We start from the raw sequence: 23,676 nt of genomic DNA, 5'->3' as shown, positions 1-23,676 counted from the left end.
GGCTACGTAATGTGTGGGGCGCTGTGTAACATGCAAATGTGGGGCCCCTTGTTTAAAACTTTTTAAGGGGCACCTGGGTGGCTCGGTCGGTGGAGCGACCGACTTAGGTTCAGGTCACCATCTCGTGATGCGTGAGTTCAAGTCTCATATCGGGCTGTCTGCTGTCGGTGCACAACCTGCTTGGAATCCGCTGTCTCTCTGCCCCTCTCCTGCTTGTGTACTCTCTCTCTCTCTCTCTCTCTCTCTCTCTCTCTCTCAGAAGTAAATAATAAAAAAATATTTAATAAAATCTTTAAGATGGTAACAACAGAGCATTAAACCACACAAGCTTGGGGCCCTTATGAGTGCCGGGGTCCTGAGCCACGATGCAGGTCTGTGCTTATGAAGCCGGCCCTGCTGGGAGAAGCCAGTATCCAGTTTTTCTACAGCGGAGCAGCAGTGAGTGAATCTGACAGTGACTTGTGGGGTGGCCCCAGGCAAAACTGTGCCAGGCCAGTTTGTTTAGGAGCTGAGTTCCACCCTGTGTCCCTTCTTCTGCCCCTCCAGGCCTCCCCCTACCTCAGCCACCCATCACTCTCTGGCTTCTCCCCTGCTCCATCCCCACCCCCCAGGAAACCTGCCTGCAGAAAAGGATCCAGAAGGATTCCAGACATTGAGGTGTGAATGACTGATACTATTTGGAGTGTTCCCCCTACTTGTTTGCAGTTTTCCAGACGTTTAAGCCTCAGGCAAAGCAATGATGGAATTTCAGGTATTATCTGATTCATGGGAAAATTAAATTTTTTTTAAGCTGGGAGGTTTGCCCAGAGCCCTTGAGATCACACTGTGAGAGGCATCCACTCGCTCTGGCAGTCGCGACGACCTGTGGCTCTCTGCTATCGGGAGCATTCAAGGTGCAAGCGTTAGCCTTGTCGTTCATGAAGGGAACTGGATGGACCCTTCTCCCCTGTCTCTAGTCTGGACAGCAGGACGTGCTTGGACACTGTCCGCGGGGAATGTCTACAGGCTGCATTGCACTTTGGTTGTACACCTGTTGTCTGTCTCTCATCCCTCCCCCCCACCCCCCAGCCCCCCGTGCCCACTCAGCTCTTCCAGAAGACAGGGCTCACTTCCCAGCAGGCCTGTATTGTCCTTTCTCTGAATACCAGGGACACCCCCAGGTGGCTGCACGTGTCTCACGGCATTTGCTCCCCTAGCCCCCCACCATAAGCACTTGATCTAGGGGCGGGGGTCTTCTTGCTAGAAGGGTTGGACGCCCACTGGACATCCCAAGCCAGGCTTTGCTCCCTTTCTCTTGGTCCTGCTGTGGAGTGCTTGTCCCTCCCAGAGCTGAGTGTCAAAGGAAACGCCTTCTGTAACCACAAACCACCAGGGCCTCCCTCATTTCTCAGATGAACTTGGCTTCTAGGAAGTGGTTGTGGCCCACAAAACCACGGCATGAGCCCAGGAGAAGCTCATTTCAGCCACACAAGGCCAGAGAGAAGCTCGGCCTCGCGCAGGAGGTTAATAATAGAGCCCATCCTAGAGGCCGTCCGGGAAAGCCTTTGGAATTTTCTGTCTTCAGATACGCCTCAGATGGAGCCATTCAGAAGCACTTTATTCTCTAGGCCCTTCTCTGTGGCAACCTGGCTCTAGAAGGCAGATGGTTTCAGTTCTGGTTTTGAAACCTCGGGGGCTAGGACTGTATTAGGGTTTGAAGCCAAAACACATCGAGCAAATGAAAACCTCTCACTCACCAGGAATCTTCACTCTGCGTTTTCAAACACATCAAAAGGCATGTCAACAGCATCCACTGAAGGTCTATTCTGTGAAGAAGTAGGGACCAGGCACTGCGGGGAAATTTGCAGAACCAATGTATTAATAGCTCATTCATCCATCTTTATCTAGCCATTTAATTCCATTTCGTGAATCAAACCAAATCAGAAATACCCACTGAGCTTTACTAACCACGAACCCTGCCTTCGAGGGATGCCGGAAATACAGAGGTAGTAATGTATAAAAAGTCACTCGCGAGAGGCTCCCACCTCACCGAGGTAGTGGCAAAGGCAAAGACACAAATAGATTCAGCCAGGGGAACTGTGATCAAGGCAACGAGAGACGCTGACCGGAGGTGTGCCCGAGATTCAGCCAAGGGACCTGTCACGTGCAGTTGGAAAGATTACAAAATGCAGTCTATGATTAGGAACTCATTACTAGACACGTTAGGTAGTCAACAGGTATCTGTTGGGAACCGCTGAATAAGGTGGGCGTGGGTATAGGCCCCCGGAAGGCTGGTTTAAGAATTCACAGTCAGAAGCAACAGCAAGGCGCAGACATGGTGGGTGGCTATTACCACGAGCAGCCTGTCTGGCGAGTCTGGGGGCCAGCGATCTGTTCTGCTTCTTCCTCCATCATCATCCTTTCCATCTAGTCATCCATGCATGATGTCACACTGTCAGTGAGGGGCAAACCGGGAGGGGCGGTTGACATTGCAGAAGCCGTGAGCAGGGGCAAGACAGTATTTGCAAAGTTGGAAGCAGGATCACGGGGGGTGGGGGGAGGTGGCGGGGCAGCGGAATGGAAGCCTGATGTTTGGTGGCGGATGGGGAAGGAGGCAGGGGTAGAACCCAAAGCCTGGGCCAGGGGCCAGAGACGGGGCAAGCAGATGAGGTGACCACATATAGACACCCCAGAGGTGCTCACTGAGTCTCTGTGACTCGACCTCCAGATGGGCATTCCAGCCCAGCACTAATTCTGTATTAAGCACTTGTTGTATGCACAGCCTTGTGCCAGATGAGAGAAAGATCCAAGAGAAATCGATGAGATGGCGTTTGTCCTGACAGAGCTTATAATCCAGTTGAGGAAAGGAGGAAAAACGGCAAAGAAACAAGCGGGCTGTGAAACGAGAACAATTGCGAGGGTGTACATGTAAAGTGTGAATGAGTGGTGGCAACGGGAAGAGGTTAACTGCAGTCCAGACTCACCTCATCGATACCGAAGGGGTGCCTGGTTGCGCTAGGCAGTCCCAGGAAGCGTGCCCAGGAGGGCAGTTTCGGACAAGACTCCCAAGAGTGGCCAGTCAGACTCCCCTCCACAGGGCCGCGGCCGGGGTGCTAGTCCATCCAACTCCATCCTTGTGGCCGGGGTGCTAGTCCATCCAACTCCATCCTTGTGGCCGTGGTGACACCTGCACTCCAGGACCGAGCAGATGATGCTCGGTGGCACCCTCAAGGGCCACAACGTCTGGGTGACTCAGGTCGCCACCACTCCCCAGTTCTGGGACATGATAGTCTTTGGCCCTCGAGATAAAACCCTCATCATGTGGAAGCCGACCAGGGATGAGGCCAAGCCTGGCATCCCACAGCGCGCTCTCAGGGCTCCCTCCCACTTTGTTAGGAACGTGGTGGTCATCTCCTCAGACGGCCAGTTTGCCCCTGGGATGGAGCCCTTCGTCTCTGGGATCTCACAACCGGCACCACCACAGGTGGATTTGTAGGGCATACCGAGGATGTGCTGAGTGTGGCTTTCTTCTCCGGCAACCACCAGATTGTCTCTGGCTCCTGAGATAAAACCAGCAAGCTGTGGAATCCTCTGGGTGTATGCAAATATACTGTCCAGGGCGAGAGCCATTCGGAGTGGGTGTCCTGTGTCCGCTTTTACCCAATGGCAGCAATCCCATCGTTGTCTCCTGCGGCCGGGACAAGCTGGTCAGGTGTGGAACCTGGGAGCCTGCACGCTGAAGACGGATCACGTCGGCCACATGGGCTACCTGAACATGGTGACCGTCACTCTGGAGGGAAGGATGGCCGGGCCATGCTGTGGGACTGCAACGAGGACACTAGATGGTGGGACAGCATCAATGCCCTGTGCTTTAGTCCTAACCGATACTGGCTCAGTGCTGCCACGGGCCACAGCATCAAGATCTGGGACATGGAAGGCAAGGTCATTGTAGATGAACTGAAGCAGGAAGTTATCAGTATCAGCAGCAAGGCAGAGTCACCCCAGTGTACCTCTCTGACCTGGTCTCCTGATGGCTTCACAGACAACCTGGTGTGCGTGTGGCAGGTGCCCATCAGCACCACTAGAAATATACAGCAGAGCTTTAGAAATAAAACATTGGTTTGCTGAAGAAAAAAAAAAAAAAAGAGAGAGAGGCTGGCCGGTCCGATATGGTCAGGCAGGGGACCTGTGCCTCAACAGGCTACTATTAGCCCAGTCACCTGTTGTCCTTGGTACACGTGTGTTCTGAGCCAGTGTGCTCTGGAGTGGGCTCACACAGGCTGGGAGAGTCGATTTTGTGTATCTCTTCTCAACTTGCTTCCACGTGACATCATGCAGGTAGCTTGAAATTGACCCGAATGACACTGTTTACACCACAGACATCAGCAAACGCTTCTTATCGGGGAATGTCTTTCCCCCTGGATTTCTGACGTATCAGCAACGCTTTGCCCCTGACCCGTTTTCCCCTGGGAAAGGAGAGGGGAAGGAGAGAAATAAATCACCACTTCCGGGAGGAGAATTTTCAGTCTGGATCTAATTCAGATTTTATTTTTATCTAAAATTTCAACAAACAGTCCAAGAGTTCATTTCCAAAAACAGGCACTTTTCATTCCCTACCTTGTGGGGGTTGTGCTGGCGCCAGGGAGCTGAAGATGAGCGTGATGTGGTGGCAGGGAAAAAGAGCACACCAATCGATGGCAAAGTAAACCGGCAAGGGCTTTGACGGAGGTCCCTGTGGGATGCCAGAGGGACACACGAAGGGGCTAGAGTGGATAGAGAATCAGGAAGGGCTTCCCCAAGAAAGCACCACTTGTCCTGATTCCTGAGAGAGAATTCTGGGTGGAGAAAACATGGCAGCAAAAGCAAAGGGAGACTTGGGGGCTGTCTGCTCTGTGCACTGTCATTTGTAAGGCTGGAGACACCCAGAGAGGCCACAGGCCGATGCTGGGCAGGTCGTCGCTGGGGGCTCCTGATGGCCTTAGAGGATTTGAACGCTGTCCTAAAGGTGAGGGTCAGCCAGGGAGCAGGGTGTGGGGAAGCTGCAAAGACCAGAATAAGGCAAGGCCAGGGAGACTGCTCCGTTTCCCTACCCGTTCCTGCCCGGTTTCTGTGAAGCCCTTTCAGAGCTTCCCACTAAGGTTTCTGGGGCTGGGAGAAAAGTCAGGGCTCCCCTACTTACTGCAGCCACGGGGCAGGTCCTATTCTGCCAAGACGTCCCCAGGCGAGGCCTGACTTCTCAGATCTACAGTAACTGAACTTTCCGGGTAGACCTCTCACTTGTCTGCTGCCTTCTTTCTCTGCTTTACAGTTGTTTTCCCTGTTTAAAAACAAAATAAAACAAAACAACAAATATATACACACACACACATACTTATATTTAAAATGTATATTTTATGTAGAAAATATATATTTTAACACACAAGAAATTCATTAATACATATCTACGTAAAGAAAAGAGGGGACAACTGGTGCCTCAGTCAGTTGAGCATCGGACTCTTGATTTTGGCTCAGGTCATAATCTCATGGTTTGTGAGTTGGAACCCCACATCAGGCTCTGTGCTATCAGCATAGAGAGAGGGATTCTCTCTCTTTCCCTCTCTGTCTGCCCATCCCCCTGCTTGTGTGTGCTCTCTCTCTCAAAATAAATAAATAAATAAACATTTAAAAAAAGAAAAACACTGGGGCACCTGGGTGGCTCAGTTGGTTAAGCATCTGGCTTCGGCTCAGGTCATGATTTCTTATTTCGTGGGTTCAAGCTGCATGTCAGGCTCTGTGCTGACATCTCGGAGCCTGGAGCCTGCTTCAGATTCTGGGTCTCCCTCTCTCTCTCTGCCCCTCCCCTGCTTGCTCTATCTCAAAAATAAATTAAAAAAATTTTTTTTTAAAAATCCCTAAAATGTCTTTACTTGTTCCTTATCCCATTTAATTCTTAGAAGTACTGCTGCTAATTTGTTATATATCTTATAGAGTCCTTACTATGCTATTATGTTTGTATTCATTTATGAAATAGATATGTAAATGTATATAAATGGTTAAGGTTATGTGCATTGATGTGCAATTTGCTTTTTTTTTTTTTTCACTTGAAAATATGTCTGGAGCTCTTTCCATGCCACTGCAGAGAGCTTTGCTTCATTCTTTTAAGCGGTGTGCTGTTTTCTAGAGCACAGGTATGCATTCTTCACCACCCCGCTACCAAGGGATGGTTAAGTTGTTCTCAATTTTTTGTGATTACAAATAATACCAGAATCGGGGCACCCGGGTGGCTCAGTCGGTTAAGCAACCGAATATTGATTTTAGCTAAGGTCATGATTCAGGGTCATGGGATCGAGCCCTCCCATTGGGCTCTGTGCTGACAACATGGAGCCTGCTTGGGATTCTCTCTCTCTCTCTCTCTCTCTCTCTTTCTGCCTCTCCCCTGCCATGCTCTCTCTCTCTTAAAATAAATAAATAAACATTAAAAACAAAAACAAAACAAAACAAATAATGCCAGAATGAAGAGCCCTGTACAAACGTCCTTGGGTATGTATATGAGTGTTTTTCTATACAATATTATAATTATTGTGTCGTAAGGAATAAATATGTAATATTCAAATAGATAAATTATCTTTTGAAATGATCTACCAGTTTAGTCGCTCACTGGTAGTCAATCTCTCCCAATCTCTTGCCTGAATAAAGGCTATTATCGAATGTGTTAAGTTTTACTACTCTGATGGATATAAAAATGAGATCTCACTATGTTGCTTTTCTTTTAACAAATAATATTATACCTGAAAACAGAGATTTTTGCCATGTGAAATTCTATATTTAAAATTACCAGACAGTGAAATTGACTTTTTTCCTTTTGGTGTACAGTTTTATGAATTTTAACACCTGCACAATTGAGACCCTCTCTTCCCATCTCTAACGCCCATCAAACACTGATCCATTTTCTTTTTATAACGTCATCTTTTTGAGAATATCATATAAATGGAATTTCAGAATTTTTAGTCTTTGAAGTTTGGTCTCTTACTTAGTGAAATGCTTTTGAGATTCATGAGAATTGTTGCATAATATTGATAATTTTGTCTTTATTATTGCTAAGTAATGTTCTACTGTGTGGTTTATTCATTCACTGAATGAAGGACGTGTGGCGTGTTTCTAGTTTTGGGAAATTAGAAAACTAGAAATTACAGCTACTCTAGACATTTGTGCACAAGTCATTATGTCGATATATATTTTCATTTCTCTAGAGTAAATACTCAGAACAGGATGTCTGGGTCAAATGATAAGTGTATGTTTAACTCTAAAAAACGATCAAACTGTTTTCCAGAGAAGCCGTAGCCATTTGCACTCCCACCAGCAGCGTGTGAGAGAGACTTCCAGCTGCTCTACCCCCTCATCAGCCAGCACTGGATATTGTCAGTGTTTCTTTACTTTAGCTGTTCTGATAAGTGTGTAGGGATATCTCATTGTGGTTTTAATTTGCATTTTCCTAATAGCACATGATGTTGGGCATCTTTTATTTGCCATCCTTATGTATTCTCTTTGGTGATCTATCTAAATAGGTTTCTCACTTCTTAACTGGGTTGTTTGCCTTTTTATTGTTGAGTTTTGAGAAATCTTTAGATATTATGGGAACAGGTCCATGGTTGGAATTGTGATTTGCAATCACAATATTTGCAAATATTTTCTCTCAGGTTGTAGTCTTTTCATTTTCAGAGCAAAAGTTTTTAATTTTTGATAAAATAAAATTTAGTTTTATTTTTAAATTTGGTAATTTTCAATCTATGTATTTTTTAACAGAACTTGCTTTTGGGGTCATGTCTAAGAACTCTTTGCATAATCCAGGTCATTATATTTTCTCTTATAGTTTTTTTTCTAAAAGTTTTACATTTTACACTTAGATCTATGATTTATTTTCAGTTAATTTTTGTATAAGGTTTGAGGTATAAGGCAGAGTTTATTGTTTTGCATACGGATGACCAGTTGTTTCAAAATCATTTGTTAAAAAAACTCTCTTTTCTTCACTGAATGGCTTTTGCATGGCCATCAAAGATTAAATGCACATTTTTGTGCATCTATTTTTGGAGTCGATTATGTTCCCCTTTATCTGTTTGTCTACCTCTTCACCAATACCATACCATTTTGAGTCCTGTAACTTATAGTAAGTTTTAACATCATGTAGTTAGATTCTTCTAACCTATTCTTTTCAAATTTGCTCTGGACATTGAGAGTCCTTTGCATTTCTGTATGAACTTGAAATATTCTCATTAACATATGCAAAAAGGCCTACTGGGATTTGGGTTTGTATTGAACTATAGCTATACATAGATTCAGGGAGAATTGACAGCTTAATTATGCTGAGTCTTCCATTCCATGAATATGATGCGTCCCCATTTATTTAGGTCTTCTGATTTCTTTAATCATCATTTTATAGCTTTCAGCATACAGATTATGTCCATGTTTTAGAAGATTTATGTATTTCATTTTTTAAGTTGTTATAAAAGGAATGGTTTTTGTAATTTCAGTTACCAATGGCCTATCACTAATATATTGAGATACGATAAATTTGTGTGTGTCAACGTTGGATCCTGCAACTTTACTAGCCACACTTTGTTCTAGAAGGTTTTTGGTAGAGCTGTGGAATCTTCTATATAGATGGTCATGTCATGTGTGAATAAGGACAGTTTTATTTCTTCTTTTAAAATTAAGAGTATTGAGAATGGATATCCTAGCCCTCTTTCTGATCCTAGGGTGAGAACATCTTAGAGAGAACTCTTTTACCATTAATTATAATGTTAGCTGAAGGTTTTGTGAAAAAACTCCCCTCTCTTCTTAACTTGCTATGAGTGTTTATCATGAATGGATGTTATATTTTGTCAAATGCTTTTTTGTATCTCCTGATAAGATCACTTAGTTTTTCTTCTCAGCCACCCAGGTGCCCCTTAAAGTATTTTTTCAAAACTTCCTTCTTTCCTTCCCCTTTCTAGAAGTGTGATGACACAAATAGTAGATCTTTTGTTGCTGTCCCACAGATCAATGAGGCTCTGTTGTTGTTTTCCATCTTTTTTCTTTCTGTTGTTCACACTGGAATATTTCTATTGATCTATTTTCAAGTTCACAGACTCCTCTGTCATCTCTGATCTGCTAATAAGTCCATTCAGTTAGTTTTTAAATTTCAGTTATGGTACTTTTCAGTTCCAAAATCTCCATTTAGGTCTTCTTCTTATCTTTATTTCTTTGCTGATTCTTTCTCTTTAGCATTTATGTTGAGAGCATTTGTGTTGCCCTTTCAAGCACTTTTTTTTTTAATCTTTGTCAGGTAATTGCAGTATCTCCATCATTTCCTAGTTGATGTCTATTACCTGTCTTTTTCCACTTGAGTTGAGAATTCTATGATTCTTCATAGTAAGTAATTTTGGATTGTATTCTTGACATTTTGATTATTAGGTTATGAGGCTTTGGGTCTTGCTTGAGTCATATGAATACTGGTGATATTTTTGTTTCAATGGGCAATTGATGATTTTATTTAGACCTCAAGTTTCTACCTGCCTTCTATAGGCTGAGGTTATAATGTCAGTTCTGCCTTCAGTCTTTGCAATACTATCCAGATCTGTGGCAAGAGTGCACCACCAAGTTGGCATTCCAGGACCTGGGTGGACATCTATTTGTTAGTATAGTTCTTACTGTCTTTGATATGCTTATTCAGATTAGATGTACACATGTATACACATATGCAGGTTGGGGTGAGCCCAGAAGTTTACTGGGTCACCATCCTCAACTCTGCCATCTCTGTGATCTCCCCAGTAACTCTCAGTTCTCTAGGGCTCACTTTTTTTTAAATTTGGTCTTCCTTATAATTGCAGTTTGTCTGTGGCCAAGTGGTAGGAGGACAGAAAGAAATTAAAAAAAAAAAAAAAAAAAAAGCAATGAGATTTGGCCTGACGTTCATGGAAGCCCTCCTTCAAAACTGAATGGTGATGAAAGTTCTCCTCCCTTGGAATTTTGGCTCCTGAAGGCTACCAATGCTACTGTTATTGCTGCTGTCCACTGCCACAGTCACAGAATTGCCAGGGAGCAATAGAATGAGGGAAAAGGAGAGGGAAAGCTGAATAATTTCCCCCAGTCTCTCTGAGCTTTAGAACTTCCTTTTCCAATGAGCTTAGGCAAAAGGACACAGGAGGGAAAAAATTAAAAAAAATTTTTTTAAATTTTATATGTCTTTTATTTTATTTTGAGAGACAGAGAAAGAGAGGGAGCAGGGGAGGGGCAGAGAGAGAGGGAGGCACAGAACCTGAAGCAGCTTCAGGCTCTGAGCTGTCAGCACAGAGCCCCATGTGGGTTTGAACCCATGGACTGTGAGATCATGACCTGAGCCAAAGTCGGACGCTTAACCAACTGAGCCACCCAGGCACCTCTGTCTAGATTTTATAATTGCGTTCAATGGGAGTGAAAGTATGGTGTGTGTTCACTTCATCTTATATGGAAGTGGTTTCCTCACTATTGTTTGAATATACATTTCTCTGGTTATTATGAGATTGAGTGTCTTTTCCCATTATTATTAATTCCTATCACATATTTTCTTCTGTGAATAATAGTCATGTCTTATGACAATTTTAATTCCTAGGTTTTTGTTTCCTTATTAATTGTAGGAGTGTTTTTATCCTGAATAGTAAGGCTTTGATTATTTTCTATATGACAAATATGATTTACCATTGAGTTTGTCCTGCTTTTGGTTTTAATTTTTCATAGCTTAATGTTCTTAAATGTAATCAATAATATAAGTTTGATAAATTAGTCGAGTGTTTTAACCTTTTCCTTTGACTTCTGCTTTTGGTAAAAAAATATATATATATATTTTTTTAGAATGGCCTTTTTAACTCCAAGGTCAGTATCATATTCGCCTATTACTTCTAATACTCATATGTTTGTTATCTTATATTTATATCTTTTATTCACTAGAATTATTTTTTGTGAATGATATGTGTTAGGGATGTAGCTTAGCACTTTTTCCTAAATATGTTGCCATTTTCCCCAATGGCATTTATTATACATTATTTTATCTGCTGATTTTATCAAATACTAAGTTCCCATATACACAGTGCTTTTTTTTTAAAAAAATTAATGTTTATTTTTGAGAGAGTCAGAACACAAGCAGGGGAGAGGCAGAGAGAGAAGGAGACACAGGCTCTGAGCTGTCAGCACGGAGTCTGATGTGGAGCTCAAACTCACAAACTGACTGGGAGATCATAACCTAAGCCAAAATCGACACTTAACCAACTGAGCCATACAGCCACCCCCAAAATGTTTTGTTTTAGAATTATATTCAATTACACTGACCTATTCATTTATATTATTTTAATAAATGTGGTTTTATAATATGCTTTAATAAAATAGGTTAGTGACTTTCCTAACCATTTTTCTTTCTCAAAATTGCCCTTACTCTTCCTGGCATTTATATGCTTTCATATGAATTTTAGAATTAACCAATTTGGGGGATTTTGATTAGAAGTACAATAATTTATAGGTTAATTGGGAGAGAATTGTTATATATACTGTATTTGAGTCTTCTTATTCATGAACATGGTGTATGCCTTCATTTATTTAAGTCTCTTTTTATGCTCTCCTGAAAGCTTTATAGTTTTTCCTCCATGGAGACTTATGTGCACTTTATGAAATATATTCCCAGATACTGTATAATTTTTTTTTATATTTTGAAGGGTATTGTTTCCAATATTTTAAAATTTTTAAGCTTATTTATTTACTTTGAGAAAGAGAGAGAGAAAGAGAGAAAGAGAGAATTATCTGCAGAGGGGCAGAAAGAGATGGAGGGAGAGAATCCTAGGCAGGATGTGGGGCTCAATCCCATGAACTACCGGATCATGACCTGAGCTGAAATAAGTCCAATGCTTAACTGACTGAGCCATCCAGGCACCCCTCTATTTTTATTTTGTTTGGTTATTGTAGATATATGAGAATATTATTGATTTTTTATGCTTATCTTGTATCCAGGGTTTTACTAAATGTACTTACTAGTTCCAGCAGTTTGTCAGTTAAATCTTTTAGATTTTTTTGTATACATGATCATATTTTCCATAAATAATGACTGTTTTTATTTCTTTTATTCTTTTCCTTCTCTTAATGCGCGTGCGCACATGTGCGTGAGTGCGTGTGTGTGTTTTGTGTTAACTATGAGTCCCAGTATAATGTTAAATGTAGAGAAGAGAGAAACAATCTTTGTTTTATTCCACTTCTATTAAGAATTCTTCTAATGTTTCACCATTAAGTGTAATACGTGGTGTAAATTTCTAGTAGATAGTATTCATCAGGTTCGGGAAGGTGTTTTTATTTATGTTGGGTGATAATTTTAAAATTTTTTTATGTTTTTTTATTTATTTCTAAGAGAGAGAGACAGCGTGAGCAGGGGAGGGTCAAAGAGAGAGGGAGTCACAGACTGAAACAGGTTCCAGGCTCTGAGCTGGCAGTCAGCACAGACCCCGACGCGGGGCCCGAACCCACGAACCACGAGATCATGACTTAAGCGAAAGTCGGACGCTTAACCTACTAAGCCACCCAGGCGCCCCTGTTGGGTGATAATTTTAAAAACTCTTTTAATGTTTATTTATTTTTGAGAGAGAGAGAGACAGCGTGAGCAGGGGAGGGCAGAGACAGAAGGAGACACAGAGTCCAAAGCAGGCTCTAGGCTCTGAGCTCTCAGCACAGAGCCCATTTTGGGGCTCAAACTCACAAACTGCGAGATCATGACCTGAGCTGAATTTGTATACTCAACCAACTGAGCCACCCAGGAGCCCTAGGTAATAAATCTTTTTTTTAATTATAGGGGCGCCTGGGCGGCTTAGTCGGTTAAGCATCCGACGTTCGCTTAGGTCATGATCTCGCGGTTCGTGGGTTCGAGCCCCGCGTCGGGCTCTGTGCTGACTGCCAGCTCAGAGCCCAGAGCCTATTTCGGAGTCTGTATCTCCCTCTCTCTCTGACCCTCCCCTGCTCACGCTGTCTCTCTCTCTCTCTCTCCCTCTCCTAGAAATAATAAAAAATATTTTAAAAATCTTTTTTTAATTACAAATCGACATTGAATTTTATCAAATGATTGTTCAGCATTTATTCAGATTGCATAAGCTTTATTAATTATTTTCTAAACATTTAAAAAATGTTATTATATTTATTTCTGAGAGAGAGAGAGAGAGAGAGACAGCGTCATCAGGGGAGGGTCAGAGAGAGAGAGGTAGACACAGAATCCAAAACAGGTTCCGGGCTCTGAGCCGGCTGTCAGCACAAAGCCCGACGCAGGGTTCAAACCCACAAACTGTGAGATCATGAACTGAGCCGAAGTCGGATGCTTAACCAACTGAGCCACCCAGGAGCCCCTATTAATTATATTCTAATATGGAACCATTTTTGCTATCCTAGGTTAAACCCTACTATGTCATGATGATTTCTTTTTCACACATAAAAATTGAATTGAACAGAGTTAATTTGCAAACATTATTTAGAAGTTTTGCATCTATATTGATAAAGGAAATTGGCTTATAAAATTTTTCTTGCAGTGTTTTTGTCTAGTATTGGTATCAGAATTTCTGTTCCCACGTGATACTCTATTATATGAATGAGCATAATTTATTTAATCAGTAAACTCCAGGTAGACAGCTGCAAGTACTTCTCAAAGGTGTAAATGCTTACATATATCATTTTACACACAGGTGAGTATATCTGTAGGATACGTTCCTAGAAGTGGGTCAAAAGACACTTATGATTTGGATAAATGTTGCTAAATCAACCTTCATAAAAATTGCACAAATTTACATTCCCGCAAGAATTCATGAGGTTTCCTTTCTACCCACACTGTTTATCAAACATTTTGATTTTTGGCAATCTGATGGGTAAAAAAAACAGGTACTTTACTATAATTTTAATTTGTATTCTTATCAAAGAGAATTGTGACCAGTTACATTTCTACATTTTCCAGAATCCCTTACAGACAAGGGTGACAATGCGACATGTTTCTGCCAATGAGATGTGAAAAAAAGTCATTGAGTATGGCTTCCAAGAAAGCAGTTTAAGAGGGAGGTGAGTGTAGACTCAACCTAGATACTGCCTTTTGTGTTTTGTTTTTTTGTTTCTTTTTTAGACCTTTTACTTCTTGCTGTTTTCTGTCTGGAACATAGTAAATGCAAAGCTGATGGCAATGAACACAGGCTTAAGATGACAGAACCAGAAAGAGAAGATGATTACTGGGTGTGGCAAGGGCATCGTCAGTAAGCACCAGAGATCCCACAGACACCAACTAAGTAGCTGGAGTAGGAAGTACTCACAGAGCTCAGCTAATCCAATGGCTCCCTTTTATAGATGGAGGCACTGAAATGAAGAAAAATAAGGTGGTTTTGGTGCTGTCACTAAAGCAGCCAATGCTCACCCCCTTGGCCCAAGCCCTACGATTAGAGAGGTAGCACACACACACACACACACACACACACACATCTTATTCCATTATTCCATTTAGTAAACTCCTAGGACTTACATTGGAAACACATCTCAAGGAAAATTGAGGAAAGTAACAGCTCATAATGTATTTCCTTTGTTTAAAGTATTTCATGTAAATATCTTACTGAATCTTGAGAATACTCTGTGTCCATATTATGCAGATGGGGAAACCGAGGCTTGTACCTCATTAACTGCTGAAGGTCGCAGACTGGGCTTTATCATGATTGTAAGTGGTATAAACTGAAATGACTTAGTTTAAACATCACAAGGAGTTTAGGAGTTAGGCTAACAAAATGTTAGGGAGGCAGAGAGGCAGCCGGCCTCCAGAGCAAGTGGAAACTGCTTTGGAGGCCTCCTTGCTCCTCCGGAGGGTCAGCCTCATTTCTCAGACCCGCTCAGCAGGGCTCAGGGCAGCCAATTGCTCAGGCCTTACAACTCATAGCCATGTTCCAAGGAGGAACAAATAATATCTTCTTTGAATGGCACTGTGATTGGCAGCTTCCACTGAAACCGAATGGTTTGAATGGGGCCAAGAACAACTCCCCAGAAGAAGAGGGTGGGTGCTGAGCCCAGAAGCAGAGAAAGTGTCAGAATCAGAAATTCCACTTTGCCAAACTTCATACTCAACAGTCTTATATTCCAAGTTTCTGCTCTTACCCAGGATAGAACCAAGAATTATAACTAAGTTACTAAGGGGAGAGAGAGAAAGAGAGGTGGTTTTCAGATCTGAGGGCACATTGAATTCTCTAGCCCCATCTTCCACCAGCTAGTCAGAGCCTCTGGGGCTGATGCTGGCACACCGGGTTTTGTTTCTGGTAGAGAATGGAAAACTATGGAGGTGCCTCATCGACTTGAATGTGCACTTGAAATTACCCGAGGAGCCTGTTAAATAGCAGACTCTGATCCTGTAGGTCTGGGGTTGGGCCACAGACTTGGCATTTTGAATGAAATACAAGGTGATGCCCAGGCTGATTCCCAGACCATGCCTTGAGCCGCAAGGGTAGAGAGGGGCTTGCTCATGAAGGAAATCTTAGCATAAATAAAACAAACTGCACTTTTACATGGTGAGTAGTAAACCAGGAAGATACATGGTCCCAACACATTAGCATCCATCCTACTGGTAGCTGTAGAGACACCCACAGTCTTCACTGGTCTCTGGTTGACAGTCTACACCTGTCATTTTCCATCCTTCATATCCCAGCTGTGAGGCCACTTCTGGTCCCTTAGGCCCCCCCACCTCTACCCCTCTGTCCTGAATTCCTCTCAACTATAAGGGAAAGAATTTAGATCTCAATTCCAAATCTTATGTTCAGAATAGACATAAGTTGTAAAGTTCAGATGCTAAGAACATTTTTTTGTTTGTTTTTTCTTTTGTTTTTGTTTTGCTCTAGCAATCCTATTCCAAGTGCTCTGCTTGGCAAAGTGTATTAAAGCATTTCTTTAATGCTTATTTTATTTTTGGGAGAGAGAGAGAAAGCATGAGCATGGGAGGGGCAGAGAGAGAGGGAGACACGGAATCTGAAGCAGGCTCCAGGCCCTGAGCTGTCAGCACAGAGTCCGACACAGGGCTTGAATTCACGAACCTCGAAATCATAACCTGAGCTGAAGTAGGATGCTTAACTGACTGAGCCACCCAGGCGCCCCGGCAACGTGTACTTTAGAAGCAAGTGGAGGGTGACTAGCTAAACAAAAGCCATTAGGGGTGAAAAATCCACTCGTAAATGGTATTTCACAAAATTATCTTGACACACAGGGATAATAACAGTAGTTACCTTTTAGGCCTGTTGTGAGAATTCACGGAGCATTGTGCATAAAGGTGCCTGGAGCAAAGGGAGCATCCTCAAAATGTATCCAGCATTACTGTCATTAGCTATTGTCCCTGGAGTAGCAGCCCCGCCTCTGTGTCATCCACTCGCATGGAGTAAGGTTGTTGCTCGCCCAGATTATGTATTAATAGCGGCAATGAAGTAGTAGAGGCAGAGGGAGGGGTAGGGAGTCATGGGTTCGTGGCAATAGCTCCGTTTTCTTAAAGGCTTCGGTGCAAAGCCTCTGATACAATTTGTTAGCCCACCCAACCCTGCAACTCGGAAATTGGGTTTATATTTGATCAGTTTGGCCGGGCCGCTGAAGCTTCGTGTGTCAACAGCAGCACCGACTTATCGAAATAAAGCTCTCGATGCCTGGCCTGCGCTGCAGCCTCTGCTTCACGCCTCCCATGCTCTGGAACTGGAAAGAAATGAGCCCACGCTTCTGGGCGTCATTGCTGAGTCTGAGACTGTCAGAGACATCTCAGTCAATCTTTGGAAACAGGGGCTTCGGTAGCTTGAGGGACACACAAAAGCAGCAGCACCCGAAGCCCGGGTTCTCAAAATCCCTTTCCTTCTCATCCAGCTGCTTTTAGCTTGCAAAAAAGCAGTATCCTCTAACCTGGGAAGTTTTGGATATTTTAAAGGAACCTGTTTCATGACTGTGGTAAATGCTAAAGAGCCGCTCCAGGGGTGCCTGGGTGGCTCAGTCGGTGGAGCATCCGACTTCGGCTCAGGTCATGATCTCGAGGCTTGTGGTTCGAGTCCCATGTGGGACTCTGCTGACAGCTCAGAGCTGGAGCCTGCTTTGGATTCTGTGTCTTCCTCTCTCTGTGCCCCTCCCCTGCTCATGCTCTCCCTCTCAAAAATAAATAAACATAAAAAAAAAGAAGAAGAAGAGCAGCTCCACGAGGCGGGTGTCAGTACCTTACATTGTTTGGATACAACTACTTGATTGTGAGAACCAGGCGCCAGCTCTACTTCACTGACAAAAGGAACAAATTCTCTAATTATCAAAGTGAGAGCAATGTGGAATTTTCTGCGTGGGGTTAGAGACTGGACTGGGAACGAGAAGGTAGAAGAAATGGCCTACAGACAAGGGGAAGATGTGGAAGGTAGAAAGCTGGAGGCTGGGGACGACACCAGGGAGAAAGCCTTGTGGGGAGGAACGGCTGGTGACTTTTCCAGACAGTGATTCCAAACATACACATTGCAGTCAGCTCTTGTTTTGTGCGTGCCCCCGGCCCCTGACTATCATTTCTGGGTGTGATACAGGCATTGCTTGCAGAGCTAATCAGAAGAGTTAGTTGTCTTCCACCCGTGGGAGTACCAGGCCCTGGCACAGAGAGAAGCGCTGTGGGAGGCAGGGTGCAGGGGACACACAACCTTCCCCGGGCAGGAGGAAGGCGGGAGGGGACAGAAACAGAGCCCACCCCCTGCACCTCCCTGAACTCTCCCAGGAACCATCAGGGACCCCAGAGAAAGCACTCAATCTGCCTCAACTCATGGGAGATGGACTTAAGTTGGTTCATCTGCTTATGAAATGTGACTCAGAATAACATGTTCATATTCATAATATTTCTTTTCAAATTTCTTAAAAGTTTATTTATTTTTGAGAGAGAGAGAGATGGAGGGAGAGAGGAAGAGAGAGAATGAAAAGGAGAGGGGCAGAGAGATAGGGAAAGAGAATCTCAAGCAGGCTCCACACTGGCAGTTCAGAGCCCGACGGAGGGCTTGAACCCCCGAACTTGAGATCATGACCTGAGACGAAACCAAGAGTCAGATGCTTAACTGACTGAGCTACCCAGGCACCCTTCATTAAAAAAAAATGTTTATTTATTTTTGAAAGAGAGAGCATGAGCAGGGGAGAGTCAGAGAGAGAAGGGGACAGAGAATCCAAAGCGGGCTCTGTGTTGACAGCACAGAGCTCAGTGCAGGCGTTGAACCCAGGAACCATAGGATCATGACCTGAGCCAAAGTCAGATGCTTAACCAACTGAGCCACCCAGGAGCCCCACATTCATAATATTTTTTTTTTCTAGGAGAAAGAGAGAGAGAGAAACAGCGTGAGCAGGGGAGGGTCAGAGAGAGAGGGAGTCACAGACTGAAACAGCCTCCAGGCTCTGAGCTGGCAGTCAGCACAGAGCCCGATGTGGGGCTCGAACCCACGAACTGTGAGATCATGACCCACCGACTAAGCCACCCAGGCGCCCCTGGCCAGATTTCATTTTTTCACATTGCCATGTAGTATTCCATGGTATAGATAAACCACATCTTCTTGATCCATTCGTCCATTGATGGACACTTAGGCTCTTTCCATGTTTTGGCTATTGTTGAGAGTGCTGCTATGAACATTGGGGTANACAGAGCCCGATGCGGGGCTCGAACCCACGAACCGCGAGATCATGACCTAAGCGAAAGTCGGACACTTAACCGACTAAGCCACCCAGGCGCCCCCCACATTCATAATATTTCTGAATCACCATTTGAATCCTAGAGCCATCAAAGTTGCCATGCAGGAGCTAGTGAGTGAGCCCAGCTGACTGCCCACATCCGTGTCCCGAGCAACTTCACTGTTCTCAATGGCCTTGGGAGTGTTTTATTTTTAACAATATCCCAAACTGGGAGGATTAGAAAAGTTTTGGGAAAGTAGCCCTCTAGAATCCAGAGTCCACTAATTTCATTTCCAGAATTCAGTCTCACTCCATCAAAGGAGGTTGCTTTCACTTACAGGGTCCTAAAGAGTGTCAGTAAGTGAAGATGTGTCCCGGTTAATACGAACCGGCATCAGTAACAGCTCACACCAGCGAGGAACAACCTGCAGCTTCCTGCAGTGGAATTTTTCACTTATATTAATAGGTTTCGAGAGAAAATGAATGAATGATTATTATAACACAAATGATATGAGGGAAGTAAGCTACTTGTTTCCAGCAGAGGGCATATCAGGCAGGGAAGGAGGAGGCACAAGTTCAAGGTCTTATCCTACCCACACCTGAAACTGATCACCTTTGACAACACTTATCCTTGCTTGGCTGTGTCCTCTGCAAAATGAGAGATTTTTCTAAATCAGCTCTCAGGTTCCTTCCAGCTCTAACCTTTTCGGTCATTGATGAAGATTGCACCGGAAACCCAAGTTTGGGTAATCCATCAACCCGAAGGTTCATAGCATCCTTAGCGCCTTAGTGATATTGTTCATGGTGTCCAGAGGGCAAAATAAATACCCCAAGTTTCCATCTGTTAAATGGTTAGGTCCAAACAATAAGTATTTATGTCCTAATAACTTAGGAGCCATTTGAAAAAATAACACACATAAATCGAAGTGACATGGATTGAAAGTGCTCATGCCTACATAACCACACTCACTAGTAGGTGTTTGTGACTTTGGACTACCACCCAACTTCTCAAATCTTCAAGGCAGACTGGACCATGGCACTCATTTCCTATTCTGCATTGCTTTTTACTCAGCATTTGCTTTTTATCGCAGCAACCACTGAAACCTAGTTTTTCAAGGCCATGATGTCATCGAAAGGAGTATAGCACCATGTATCATGAAACTGAACGACCTGAAATTAATGGTTTGTGTAGCATCTGGCAGACGTTGCTGTGCTTCCTCTACAATTAGAAATCTCCCAGAGCCCCAGGCTCTGTGAGTGTGCTATATTGCCCCAGGGTGCCTATGTGCACAGTTTGGGAACCATGACCTTCATCCGTGTATAAGGCCTCCCTCTCATTTTTAATGGAACCATGTGCACCTCGCTGTGGCAGACATTTTTGGAATCCGTGGGCTAAGCACAGAACAAGATGTTTTTCAAAACGTGAGTGCACTCTCTCTGAATCCTGCCCTGTTAAATAATGAATCATCTAGAGGATGATCTTCCCAGTGCCCAGCACTGGGCACTGATAGTCCAGAGATGGGCAAGTTTGATCCTTACTTCACCTTGGCCACTGCTCCCGGGGCACACGCTGGGCTTTGCCAGCCCTTGGAACTCACCCCCTTCCTCTGAAACCCCAGGATATGACTCTGCTGTGATGTCCTCCTACCCACCCCTGGGCTTGGGCCCTGGTCCCTGCTCCCAGCCTGCTTGCTGTTTGAAGTCATGGAGACTCTGCAGTCTCCTGACTTTTTCTTGTTCATCTCCCCAGGGGGCCCCCTTCTCTGGCCAGTGCTAGGATCTATCACTTCCGCCTTCTGCTCCCCAGCGCCCTCAGTGTCTCACAGTCCTGCAGAAGCTCATCCTTGCTTCTGTCCAACTAATCATTGCCTCATGCCTTCTCTCAACTGAGTTCAGAGGAAGTAATCCCCCAAATGGATGCCTTGGGGCCACTGCTGGTGGTGATCTGTGGCCTCAGCTGCGCCCCTAGGTTCCTGGGCCAAGTAAGCCCCTGCCTCTCCCCCAGCAGCTCCCAGGAAAACACTGCCCAGTTTCTCCACTCTCCTCCCTCGTCCCAGCCTCTCTTGCTCAGCAGATAACCTTCTAGCACAGAGCAAGCACCAAAGCTCTGGTCTCTCCCTCCTGCACACGCACCTTCTCACTCTGTCCCTCCAGGCTGGAGGAAGAGGTGTCACCCCCGTGCTAGAGGCTCACCCTTGCTCTGGGCTCTTGATCCCCTCCTTTCCCATGACCCCTGGACCTGCATCTGGCTCCCACCGAGTCATTCCTCTCCCTCTTGTACTTTCAACTTCTCCTTCTTTACTGGTTCCTTCCATATAGCCTATGAGTGTGTTTTAAGTCTCATACTTTAAAAAGTCTCTGGCAACATCCTTTCAGTAATTGGCGCCTGACCGTCTTCCTCGCATTGGCAGACACATTTTGGGCAAAGAGTCCAGACTCACTGCCTCTATTTCTTGACCCTCACACACTCTTGCACTCCCTGCAGGCAGCCCCGGTCCCTCACTCCCCTCTGTAGCCTCAGGCTGTCACTTCACTTGTCCCCACCCAGCCCTCCAGCCGCAGGAGCCACATGCCACTCTCAGAACAGGCTGTGCAGGCCACTCTTTGATGCCATTGTTCCCCACACTCACTTTCTCCCTGGTGCACCTGGTAAGCAACGTTTATTTCAAAACGTCCTCTGAGAAGTCTTTCTGGACCCTCCCTCCCTCCTACGCCCACCAGGGAGAAATGGTCACTCCTCCGTTGTGTTTTCAGCTGTCCTTCGAGTCACAGTGTCTGTGACCATTTCCTTTCCATGTTTCTGTGCTTCCTCCCCACCCCACCCCCCACCCCCAGCAAATATCATAAGCTCCCAGAGAGCTAGGACTGTGCCTTAATTGTACCTGCATTCCCAGTGCCCAGAATACCTGGTGCATCTCCATGACCCATGTTCAGTAAGCCAGTGAATGAGGTTTGCATCGGCATAACTAAGCGTCCCCACACCGCAGTGGTGGGGTGGAGGGTCTGCCTGTGATGTCCCTGTAGCAGGTACATGATCCCCAAGAGTTTCCTCTAGATCTCTGAGCATGCATGGCACTTTTTAGAAGCTATCTCATTCTTCCTGATGGCAACTCTCAGGTAGATAGTATGACCTATGTTTGACAGATGGAGAAACTGAGGCTCAAGGAGTAGAAGTAAGCTTGCCCTGGTCACACAGCTGATTGCAGTGGAGGTGGGATTCCGGCCGAGCCCCTCACCTTTCCATACACCCGGGCACCCCTCCGTGGCCCAGCCAGGGTATGCTCGTTGAGTGCCATCTCAGCCGTCAGTCTTTAGAGACATATTAAGAAGGCAGGGCAGAAGCAAAAGCGGTAAGTAGCCCATTCAGACCCCAAGGGAGTCATAAGGGCTTGTGGGTTATCAATATTTGAAGCCATGAATTTGTGCTTTAGTTTTGTTAATTTAGCTACTATCATTACTTTAGTTAACAGGTCCACCTTACTGAGAAATTAGACTTTACCAGAACCGTCAGCAAGGGCAGCCTGAGAAGCCTTTCAGTGTTGTTCACCAAGGCACGCATGCCCTCCGTCACTCCTAACACACCCGCCTGGACGGTCCCCGAAATCTGCTTCAGGGACACCGGGTGCTGACCTCCCACCTTGAAGCGTTTGCACCAAGTCCTGAGGCTTCCCAGTTGCCCACCTAAGCGGCAGAACTGAAACCCTGGGCTGGGGGCGGAGCGACGGGAGGGGGCCAGCCCTTCAGGGAAACTTGAAGAAGTGTCTTGCCTCCTCCAGCACATCAGCTCCGGTCCTCCTCCCCACCCTTCCCTTTTTGTTTAGTTTGACCTTGGTCACTGATGACAAGGCTTCTTTTCCTGCCAAACCAATCAATAAGCTAAACAGACAGAAGATGAGTATTTAGACTATGGGAAGCCAAACTCAAACACAGATAGGTTATCAGTCTAGTCCAGAGCAGACTTCTGAGCAAATATTTCATTAACAAATTTTTCATGGCAACTTGCATGTTAAAAAAAAGGAGGCGGGAGGGAGAGAGAGAGGAAAAAAAAAAAAACAGTGGTAGGGTGTAAAGAAAAAGGCTGGCTGAATCTTTGAACTTGAACTGTCCTGGGAGGGGGGGCTTCTGGGAAGGAGGGCCACAGAGTGAGGAGAAGGGTAGGGAGCACGGAGGAGCCCCCAGGATGGAGAGTCCCAGCCCTTTAGAACCTCTCAAGTTTAAACCTCCCTCTCCTTGCAGGACTGGGCTGTGTGATTCGTCTTTAGCCATCTCCAGGGCACTGGGGCTGGTTAGGCTCCTGCATGCAAACCCAGTCGGGGAGTCAGCAGCTGGGCTGGTCCCACTGAGCGGGCTTGGAATAAGGGAGGGGATATGGTGCTTAGAGAGCCCCACGGGGGAGCTGGGGCACAAAGGGAACACAGACCATCATAATAATAAGAGCAACTGTTTACTGGTTGCTAAGTTATAAGCACCTTCGAAGGCTCCCCAGTACCCATCAATTCATTCTCACGCCGAGGCCTACGTGATGGTAAGCACTGGTACACGTGCCCACTGGCATCTGTTCTGACTGCTCAATATTTTGCATCTCATAGTCTACTCACGACAATCCTACAAGTAAAGTACTTTGGTTTTCATTCATAAACGAGGAACCTGAGATTCAGAGAGGTTAAGCAACATCTTCAAGTTTGCACAGCTGGTAAATGGTAAGGGCAGAACTGGGAACTAGGCCTGTCTGATTCTGAAGGCAAATCATTTTCGGCTCATTTCCACTGCTTCAATAATTGTTTTAAGAATACAGTCAAACCTTGGATTGCGAGTAACTTCTTCTGTGAGGGTTCCACAAGACGAGCAAACATTTCTAATACATTTTAACTTGATAAACGAGCTATGTCTTCCAATGTGAGTAGTACATGATGCTGAATGTCATATGATCACAACAGAGCTGATGGTTCTTACAATGCACTTCGATATACAAGTGCTTTGGATTACGAGCATGTTTCTGGAATGAATTACACTCACAAACCA

The 23,676-nt window shown here is 44.8% G+C and overlaps 1 pseudogene; it reads left to right on the top strand.

The window, feature by feature from the left end:
- Positions 1 to 2,803: 2,803 nt before the first annotated feature.
- On the top strand, positions 2,804 to 4,702 carry LOC120224850 (annotated as a pseudogene).
- The last annotated feature ends 18,974 nt before the right edge of the window (positions 4,703 to 23,676 follow it).

This window comes from Hyaena hyaena, unplaced genomic scaffold (genome assembly GCF_003009895.1).
Source record: "Hyaena hyaena isolate Hyena2069 unplaced genomic scaffold, ASM300989v1 scaffold_1271, whole genome shotgun sequence".
NCBI lineage: Eukaryota > Metazoa > Chordata > Mammalia > Carnivora > Hyaenidae > Hyaena > Hyaena hyaena.
Note: the sequence above shows the minus strand (reverse complement) of the source record. Positions and strands in the feature narration are given on the sequence as shown.